An 11276-nucleotide genomic window follows, 5' to 3' on the forward strand; every position below is an offset into this window, starting at 1 on the left:
AATGATCAAACAAAAACTTAGCTTGTCTTGGAGAGACTGGGAGCAAGGTAGATACAAGGAATCTGAAGAGCACTGAATACATTGATAGCAGGCAAGGAACTGAGTCTCCAGGTGAGCTAAATAGGAAACCAACCAAGGATAATGAACCAGCTGATGCAGCCAACCTGCAGAAAGACAACACTACACAGTACCGCTTGTGACCACTAGAGGGAGCCCAAAAATAGAATTCACAACAGTTTTGTAGCGGACAGTCTGGAGATGTGGTCGGAATATCTACCATTAGCTGAGTTTGCTCTCAATAATCATACGTCTTCTTCGGCTGGGTGTTCTCCTTTCTTTTGTTGTACTGGGAAGAATCCATCTTTCGGTCCTTTTTCTAGGATTGGGGTGGCGGTGCCTGAGGAGGAGAGTTTTTCTGGAAATTTGGAAAGGGTTTGGACCAGTGTGCACCATAATCTTAAACAGGCTAGTAGGAGGTCTAAGAAATTTTTTGACAAGGGTAGAAGGGAGGCGAGGTTTGTTGTTGGGGACATGGCTTGGTTGTCCTCTAGGAATCTGCATTTGAAGATCCCTTCTAAAAAGTTGCGCTCGAAGTTTGTTTTGACCTTTCAAAGTGGTTCACATTGTAAATTCGGCAGCGGTGAGATTAGATATTCCTTCGTCCTGGAAAATTAATTCAGTTTTTCATGTATCTTTGCTGAAGAAGGTTGACACGCCAGATAAGGTGGCTATGCCATCTGCTCCTCCAATTGATGAGGACTGCGAGTTTGAGATTTCACGCATTCTTGATTCCAGGTGGCATAGAGGAGGGTTACAGTATCTTGTGTCCTGGAAGGGTTTCGGTCCCGAGGACAATTCCTGGGTTAAAGCTGTGGACGTCTCAGCCTCGTGGTTAATTAAGGCTTTTCACAGGAGATTTCCAAATAAGGCCCGGCATAGAGGATCCGAGGGATCCTCGTTAAAGGGGAGGTACTGTTAGAATCTGTTTAGTTTGTTACTATCTGCCATTTTCTTGTGGAGTTCTGGCTGCTGATCTTTTTCCTCTGGTGCTGGGTTTGTCTTGGGTCAGGTGTTTGTTTCACTCTTTATTAACCAGCACCTGCCTCCCAGTCCTTGCTGGACAACAGTGTTAATCTGCTTGAGTTCTAGCTTGGTGCTTTGCTTAGTGTTCTGTGAGTGTTATTGTGCAGTACTGGTGCCTCTGGTCCTGCTAGCCTTAGTTTCTGTTTTCTATTGGTTTCTGCAGCCTTCTATGTGTTTTCTACTAGGAGGTGACCCGTTTTTGTTCCCAGTCCTTAGTTCTTTTAGGGTACTCCTTCCCCTTATCAATAGGTCTTTGCTTGAGATTAACCTAGGATCGTCGGTTGGTCTATTCGCAAGGAATGGGTTGCCCACTCCGTCGTAGGGTTTCAGCCTAGTCATAGTGCAGGGTCAGTTTTCCCTCTTCTACCTTAGTCCTGTGTTGCAGATCCGTAACAATTTCCAAGAAGACTCATGGCTGTACTAGCTCAAAAGGTGCTTCTACTCAATACTGAGCAAAGGGTCTGAATACTTATGACCATGTGATATTTAGTTTTAGTTACAGAAAACATTTGACCTCTGTCATTGCCAACAAACGATATATAACAAAATATTGAGATGAGCTTTTGTTATTGACCAAATGCTTATTTTCCATCATAATTTGAAAAATAAATCATGCCAAACCAGACAAGGTGATTTTCTGGATTTGTTTTCTCATTTTGACTCTCATAGTTGTGATCTACCTATGATGTCAATTACAGGCCTCTCTCATCTTTTTAAGTGGGAGAGCTTGCACAATTCGTGGCTGACTAAATGCTTTTTTCCCCACTGTAAGTGGTCATAGAACACAAGAATGTGATCCCAGCCTTATTCTGGAAGTGATCAAAAAATATAATGTACCCCATTATATTACTAATAAAAACCATAATTTATCCTGCATAAAACTAGCTCCCACTCAGGTCCGTCATCTGTCACTTGAACTATAGGGGTTTCCCACTTTTTTTTGTAATTGTTCCAATACACCAAAAAATTTAAACAAAAGTATACAAAAGAAGGGGAATGGTGCCTCACCATGTATTATATGGTAGATAGCCTCTGATACTGCAGTCAGAATCCAGATTCCGTTTGACCATCGGATAAGTTAGGAAAGAAAATTGGATCAGCAAACTGAATTTCAATAAAAAATTATTCTTTATTTAATTCTTTAAAAAAAAAAATTAGTTCAGACAGATTATAAAATTATGTAGCATTCTTATGCGTTTCTGGCCGTAGCCCTTAGTCGAAAGTGCTACAGCCAGAAACGTGTAAGAATGCTACATGATTTTATCATCTGTCTGGATTATTTATTTATTTTTTTTAAAGAATGAAATAAAGAAGAATTTTTTTATTGAAATTCAGTTTGCTGATCCACTTTTCTTTCCTAAAAAAAAAAATATGTGTTTCCATGGTCACAGACTACAAATTTACACTGTGTAGTCAGATTGTCTACAGCTAATAGAAGAATCAACTAACCCATAAGTACGGGATAATACCACACAGGTATGCATGAGAACAATATATACAAAATGACAGGAGATTTTTTTATTACAATTTCCAATTTTTTTGCCATAAAAAGTGCTAGTTGCAAAAGGTTACGCAAACTTTCAAACTTTACAAAGATGTGTTTTGACACTGCGTACATCACGGTATGTGTATAGTTTCCAAGACACTATGTGTGTAAATATTGTGTCAATTCAATTATAATCACATAGAAATTAAACTGTAGTTGGGGAACAAATCTAGGAAAATATTTTTGTAAAAGGCGCTGTGGAGATTTCTTAACACTAAGGCTACTTTCACACTAGCGTTAACTGCATTACGTCTCAATTCGTCTTTTTTCAGAAAAAACGCATCCAGCAAAAGTTTTTGCTGGATGCGTTTTTTCCCCATAGACTTGTATTGGCGACGTATTGTGACGTATTGGCATACGTCGTGTCCGTCTTACGACGTATGCGTCGAAATTTGGCGACACGTCGTCGGCAAAAAACGTTGATTGTAACGTTTTTTTGTCTCCGCATAAAAAACGTGTCGCGATGCATCCTGCGGCATACGTCGTTGGCTACAATGGAAGCCTATGAGCGACGGATGCGTCGGGACACGTCGTACGACGCAATACAGCGCTGCAATACTTTTTTTTACACTGAGCATGCTCAGAAGCAGGATTTTGTTGCCAATTGGCCAGACACCCCCAAATCTATATAAACCTGGCCTGGGCCTTCAACCCCACATATGCCTGCAAGACCCAGAGAGGAGAAGACTGCCAGCAAGACCCCAGCCAGCCACAGGACCCCAGCCATAAGACCCCAGCCACAAGACCCCAGCCTGCCACAGGAGCCAGCCACAGGACTCCAGGCTGCCAGCAAGACTCCAGCCACCATAGAGCCAGTGTGAGTATTGCAATTTTTGTGTGCATCTGTGTGCCTGTGCATTTATCTGTGTATATGAGGTACTGACTACAGCAAGAGCTTAAAACCTGAAGAGAACCAGAGGCCTGCCATCATCCTGCACCAGCCAGTGCCATGCTAGAGTCCAGATCCACCCTGATACCAGCCACTGTGAAGACATGCAGCTCCAGCCGGATGATTGTCAGCCTTTTGTATGTGTGTGTGTAATGTGTGTGTGTGTATGCGTCTTCTGATTGGGTTCACCTTTCTGCCTTTGTTGTACATATGTGTATTTGCATAAAGCTTATGTGCGTGCGTGTGTGTGTGTATTTTTGTACGGCTGTGTGCTTTTGTAAGTATGTCTTCATGTGCCTGCACCTTATTATGCCTTTGCCAATCTTATGCCTGTTCATGTGGGAGGGTATGTGTCCACGTTCAGAATTGCATCAGGATTTGGTCAGGATTTTCCATCAGTATTTGTAAGCCAAAACCAGGAGTGGGTGATAAAAGCAAAAGTGTGCCTGTTTTCCTATTATACTTTCCCTCTAAATGTTACACTCCTGGTTTTGGCTTACAAATACTGATGGAAAATCCTGACCAAATCCTGATGCAATCCGGAATGTGGACACATACCATGCATGTTTGTGTGCGTCTTGTTGATTGCATGTGCATTTGTCCATGCTTTAATTGGTTAATTGCCTTTTTCTGATGGATTTACTGTATAGTGGTCTGTGCAGCATGTGGTATAAAGTGTTTTTTTTGTTTTTTTTTTAATCTGATGTATTTTTTAAAAGTCTAGTGGTCTGCAGCTTGTGGTTTGAATGTGTGAGTGTGGGTTTTTTTTCTATTTAAAAGTGTTGATTTTATTTTACTGTTGAAACCATTTGCAGTTGATGTACTTGTATTTAAAATAAAGAGCATTTCAGCTCCTAAGGCCGGCGTCACACTCGGCGTAAGACAATACGGTCCGTATTTTATGGCCGTAATACGGCCGAAATACGGTGAAATGTTCCCAAAATAGTGATCCGTAGGCAGGGTGTGTCAGCGTATTTTGCGCATGGCATCCTCCGTATGTAATCCGTATGGCATCCGTACTGCGAGATTTTCGCGCAGGCTTGCAAAACCAACATCTAATGGATTTATGTGCTCAAATGTTCATTAAAACATATATACAGTATATATATATATATATATATATATATATGTCATTGAGACACATATATATATATTCTGTATTTAGATTTCATTCAGCGCGATATCTGTGAACAGCCGGTAATTCAATTGCCGGCTTTTCATTTCTCCTGCACAAACCCGACATGATATGAGACATGATTTACATATAGTAAACCATCTCATATCCCCTTTTTTTTGCATATTCCACACTACTAATGTTAGTAGTGTGTATGTGCAAAATTTCAGCGCTGTAGCTGCTGAGATAAAGGGTTAAATGGCGGAAAAAATTGGCGTGGGCTCCCGCGCAATTTTCTCCGCCATTTAACCCTTTATTTTAGCAGCTACAGTGCCCAAATTTTGCACATACACACTATTAACATTAGTAGTGTGGAATATGCAAAAAAAATGGGGATATGAGATGGTTTACTGTATGTAAACCATGTCTCATATCATGTCGGGTTTGTGAAGGAGAAGGAAAAAGCCGGCAATTGAATTACCGACTTTTCACTAACACCGCTGCGTATTTCTTGCAAGTCACACTGCAGGTCCGTGTGGAATCCGTATTTTTCTCGCCCCCATAGACTTTCATTGGCGTATTATTAGCGCAATACGCTGACAAACGCAGCATGCTGCGATTTTGTACGGCCGTAGAAAGCCGTATAATACTGAACCGTAATATACGGCTAATAGGAGCAGCCCCATTGAGAATAATTGTGCCGTATGTAATGCGAGTTTTACGGACGTAGTTTCTGCGCTCTTACGTCCGTAAAACTCGCCAGTGTGACGCCGGCCTAATTGTGATTAAAAAAAAAAAAAAAGTTAAAAAAATGTTTATTAAAAAAATTTCCGTAGTATCATTTCATAAAGGTAAATTTAAAACTGGTGTATGTACCAATGGTTACACATGCAATACAGAGTTGGTTGAGGGCTTATTTTTTTTATAAAGGTTATACTGTAAAGGTTTTTTTTGGGGGGAGGTGATTTTTTAAAATAAAATGTGGCAAATATATTTTTGCATGGTGGGTTCACATTTCAAAATTTTATTTTTTAGGACATGGAAATGAATGCTATAACGTGCAACTTTTTTTGGGGGGTTTTGGTGTTCACCTGTAATGAACATTTCTTACATCATTTTAGCAGGGTGTTTATCGTTAAACATTACCTAGTTCAGGGGGTGGTCTAACTATAAATCCATTATACATATTACAGATACACCAGGACAGCATTCACTGACTTGCCCACCAGGACCACAGCCGCTGCCAGCCTTGCCCACCAAGACCACTGCCGCTGCCTGCCTTGCCCACCAGGACCAGGACCAACAATTGTTTTAAAGTAAGTTTTGAAGACCCCCAATCTGCTACTTCAATGTGTAGAGCAGATTTCAAGTATCTTTTTAACTTACAGAAACACCAGGACCACAGCCGCTGCCAGCCTTGCCCACCAGGACCACAGCCGCTGCCAGCCTTGCCCACCAGGACCACAGCCGCTGCCAGCCTTGCCCACTAGGACCACTGCCGCTGCCTGCCTTGCCCACCAGGACCAACAATTGTTTTAAAGTAAGTTTTGAAGACCCCCAATCTGCTACTTCAATGTGTAGAGCAGATTTCAAGTGTCTTTTTAACTTACAGAAACACCAGGACCACAGCCGCTGCCAGCCTTGCCCACCAGGACCACAGCCGCTGCCAGCCTTGCCCACCAGGACCACTGCCGCTGCCAGCCTTGCCCACCAGGACCACTGCCGCTGCAAGACACAGCAACAATGTCCTCTTCTAACAGCCCTCCTCCACAGCAACAGCGTGTATCGGTAAGTTAACACAAAAAAATGTGGTTTTTTTTAGTTTTTTTAAATTACATTTTTATGGATAACTACATGCATAAATTATGTTTCAACAGGAAGCTGAATCAGATGAGGAGCTGTCAGAAGGGGGCGAGATGGGTGGAGAGATGCAAGTGGAGGAGGAACCAAGTGTAAGTAGTGGGGAAACAGTTGCTTCTCACATCACACTGCACCATACACAAAACAGATTTTCATACATAACTAAACACAGAAAATATATGCCTACATTACTGAGAATTTGTTTCCTTTATTTCAGTCTCCTGCTGCTGCCGCTGAAGGTTCTCCCAGACGCTCCCAGAGTCGGCGGAATCGTCGCCGCGGTCGGCCATCAGTGAGTTTTTTTTGTTAGGAGGGGGATTCTATTGGTACTTTAGTGTTTCAGTGTACTAATTTGTTTGTTTTTCTTCTTTTTTTTTTTTTGGCACAGGCTTCACATCTGCTCCCGCCGAAGACGACGATGACTACATTGACATCGATTGTCTCATCGAGGAGGTTCGCAAGCGGGAGCCGCTGTGGAACATGGCTGACCTCAAGCATTCCGATACCGGTGTCACCCGTCGGCTCTGGGACGAAGTGTGTCACAACCTATTTCCAAGGTGGGAGAGCCTTCATCCTCAGCAGCTGAGCAAACTAGGTAAGTATTCACTTTCCAGTGATGTTTTGAGCTGACTGTAATGTATTGCATTTACCAATTTTTTTTTTTTTTTCTTTTGATTCTTGTCTTCACAGGTGGAAAGGTTAGGAAGCGGTGGCGGTCACTGAGGGATCGCTTTAAGAGGGAATTTAACGCGGAGATGCAGGCCCCGAGTGGCTCTGCAGGAAGGAAGAGGAGCAAATACAAATATGGCCCGGCCCTCTCCTTCCTGAGGCGAACCATGCTGAGCAGAGTGTAAGTATTCTACAGCCCACTACTAACCATGTTAACCTGTCTACTTAGTTTGCTTTCAGTCAGGGCTTTTTCATATCAATGTATTAATTTCTTTTGTTTTTTCTCTCACAGCACCTTCTCCAGCCACCGGGCGCCTGCATCTTCCTCTGCGCCCTCTGGAGCGATCCCTCCTGAGTCCGCCACTGAGGGCCACGTCGGTAGGCCCCACACCACTGACCCCTCCTCTGACCCCTCTTTCCCCTCCTCTGACCCCTCTGTCCCCTCCACTTCATCCGCCCCAAGCAGTGGAGCATTATTGCAGCCTTCATTGCTCGCATCTGATGCTGAACAGTTAGCGTTCCCTTTACCCCACCCCTCTGGTCCTGCCACCTCTAGACCACCATTAGGTTCTTGGCGGCAGCGACAGAGGGGTCAGGAAAGGAGCTATGCTCCTGAGTTCTTACACCTGAATGCATCCTTCCAAGGCTCTTTCAAAATTCTGGGAGAGCAAGTGACTGCTGGTTTCAACATGGTGCAATCACGCATCAGTGAAACAAGCCAGGAAACCAGCAGTCGCTTGGATAGGCTGCATTCAGCTGTAAGTCCAGATCCGGCCAATATTTTTTTTCAATCCATGCTCAGGAGCATGGAGAAGCTTTCTTTTGAGCAACAGATGCGGGTAATGAATACCTGCCATAATGCTCTACTGCAGGCCATTAACGAGCCCCAATCGACCCACACACCTCCCCACACATCCACTACAATTCCACTCCAGGCCCCATTTCCACACCATGCCCAACCCCAGGCCCCATTTCCACACCATACCCCCCATTACCAAACCCAGCCCCAATACCCACACCAGCCCCATTACCAAACCCAGCCCCAATCCCCACACCAGCACCATTACCAAACCCAGCCACAAACCCCACGCCAGCCCCATTACCCAACCCAGTCCCACTACCCAACCCAGTCACAATACCCAACCCAGTCCCAACACCCAACCCAGTCCCCATACCCATCCCGGCCCCAAAACCAAATTCCTTCCCCACTGTTTTCTTCCTTGCCCAGCTTCCCTTCCCCAGTAAGTATTCCCCCTACCCCAACACCACCCCCCTCTGGTCAGCCTCCTGGTTTTACCCCCCTTCCACTGCACCCCAAACAAGTAGGGTTTCCCCACCTATCGACGTGGTCCAACCTTCCAGCCCCTCCTCCCCTCGTATCTCCACCCCATACTTTCAAGACCTATAAATGGCTGTTTGTTAACCCCTTAATCCCATCTGACGTACTATACCGTCGAGGTGGGGTGGGCCTTAATTCCCACCGACGGTATAGTACGTCATACTGTTTAATGCGACATCGCGACTTAAGTCGCGGTGATCGCATTAAATTGCCGGTGCCATCTTACCTGGATGAAGATGGCGCCGACATCCCCGGGCCTGGCTCCGCCCCCCAGGCCTCTGGATCGCTGTGATTGGCTATTCAATTCTGAACAGCCAATCACAGCGTTCCTCATTGTTTCAGCCAATCGGAGCGGCTGAAACAATGAGGTCGCAGGCTAGGATCGAGTACCGATGTACTCGATCCTAGGGCCGGTGCCTGGCAACGCCAGGCACCGGCACAACCCCCCCGGATTGGCGCGATTGCCGATCGTATCGATCGCGCCAATCGCAAGGCACAGCGGCGGTATTACCGCCGCTGTGCCCTGCTGTACTGGCCTGGATCGGTGCTGCAATAGCACCGATCGTAGGCCAGAGCCTAGTGCAGGCCCAGCAGGGCCTGCAGGAGCTGATTGGCGCGATCAATGCGATCGACGATCGTGCCAATCACAGGGCACAGCGGCGGTAATACCGCCGCTGTGCCCTTCTGTACCGTACGCCCTGCTCCCTGCTGTCCCCCGGTGTAGCGGCCTGGATCGGTGCTGCAATGGCACCGATCACAGGCCAGTGATTAGTGCAGGCCCAGCAGGGCCTGCAGGTGCTGATTGGCGCGATCGATGCGATCGACGATCGCGCCAATCACAGGGCACAGCGGCGGTCACGTTGTGACCGCTGTGTGTGCCCTGCTGGTGACCTGGCAGTGACCTGCCTAGGATAGGAGAGATCCAAGGCAGTTGCCATGGTCACCAAGCCCTGCAGGGATTGGTGGGATCGATGTTATCATTCGATCCCACCAATGACAGCTCACAGCAGCGGTGTGACCGCTCTGTGACCTGTCTGTCACCTGCAGGTGACCTGTGTGACCGCTCTGCAGGGGTCCTCACTCTAGCTGAGGGACTCCTGCTGAGCGGTCACACAGCCAGATCCTGTCTTGCTGGGCCTTGTGGTGCTACAGAAGCCTGTAACACCACAATCCCCTGCGATACAAAAAAAGCGAAAGAAAGAAGAAAGAAAACCAAAGAAAGAAGAGAGACTACAAAAGGTAAGTGCTAACAGCCCCTACCCGGTCTCACTTCACCCCCCCATCCCCCCCTCCATCCATCCCCCCCTCCATCCACCCCCCCATCCCCCCCTCCATCCACCCATCCCCCCCTCCCCCCTTCCCCCCCTTCCCCCCTCTTTTTTACCCCCTCCGTCCCTCTTTGCGTCGCCGCCGTGCGCACTTTTAGCAGCCGCCGAGCGTTGATTGGTGACGCAGTTCACTGATCAACACTCGTGCTCGCTTTTTTTTCAGCAGCCCCCTTTGCCCAATTCCGTACACCCATCCCGCAGCCGCCAAACTTTGATAAGTGACGCAGTTCACTTATCAGAGCTTGTGCCTGCCGTTTTCCTTTTTTTTTTTCACCACACCTGTGCGCACACCCAGCAGCCGCCGAACTTTGATAAGTGACGCGGTTCACTTATCAAAGCTCTCGTGCCTGCCGTTTTCTTTTTTTTTTTTTTTTACACATCCCCGTGCGCTCACCCAGCCTCCGCATCTGACCCTTGCCTTCCTTTTCTTTTTTTTTCATCACATCTCCGGGCGCTCACCCCGCCGCATCTAACCCGTGCTTTCCTTTTTTTTTTTCCCCACATCTCCGTGCGCTCACCCCGCCGCGTCTAACCCGTGCTTTCCTTTTTCTTTTTTTTTTTTTTTCCCCACATCTCCGTGCGCTCACCCCGCCGCGTCTAACCCGTGCTTTTTTTTCTTTTTTTCTCACATCCCTGTGCACGCACCCAGCAGCCGCTGAACTTTGATAAGTGACGTGGTTCATTTATCAGAGCTCCCGTGCCTGCGGTTTTTTTTTTCACATCCCCGTTCACACACCCAGCAGCCACTGAACTTTGATAAGTGACGCGGTTCATTTATCAGAGCTCTCGTGCCTGCGTTTTTTTTTTTTCACATCCCCGTTCACACACCCAGCAGCCGCCAAACTTTGATAAGTGACGCGGTTCACTTATCAGAGCTAGGGCCTGCTGTTTTATACTTTTCTTTCACAGGTATTTTTTTTTTCCTTTAGCTTTTTCTTTTCAGAGTAGTTTGCACCAAACACTATCCCCCCACACTTATACAGTTACCAATAAAGTGCACCCAAGCACCACACTTACAAAAAAAATGTCCCGCTCATCTCGTTCGTCCCAACAGCGCTATTCAGCGGAGGAGGCATATTCTTTCCTTGCCTCCGACACTGATAGCGAGGGAGAGGATCCCACTTTTCTTTATTTTTCTGATTCTTCCTCATCCTCTTCCCACTCCTCATCTTCCTCCTCCGGCCCTGCGGAACCGCCACGCAGACGCCGCAGGACAGAAGATGAGGCTAGGCCCATCGTTGATGAAGATGAAGATGAAGCGCCCACCATTGCTGAAGACGAACCAGCGCACCCCACTGCGGACCCCATATGGACCTCGCCACCTGAAAATTACGAGCCACTGATTCCTGATTTTGTGGCAGAATCAGGAATCAAGTTTGACACCACCGGCCTCACAGAACTAGACTTTTTCAAAGTCTTTTTCTCTGAGGCTTTCGTCAACCTCATGG

The sequence above is a fragment of the Ranitomeya variabilis genome, chromosome 4 (genome assembly GCF_051348905.1).
Source record: "Ranitomeya variabilis isolate aRanVar5 chromosome 4, aRanVar5.hap1, whole genome shotgun sequence".
Taxonomy (NCBI): domain Eukaryota; kingdom Metazoa; phylum Chordata; class Amphibia; order Anura; family Dendrobatidae; genus Ranitomeya; species Ranitomeya variabilis.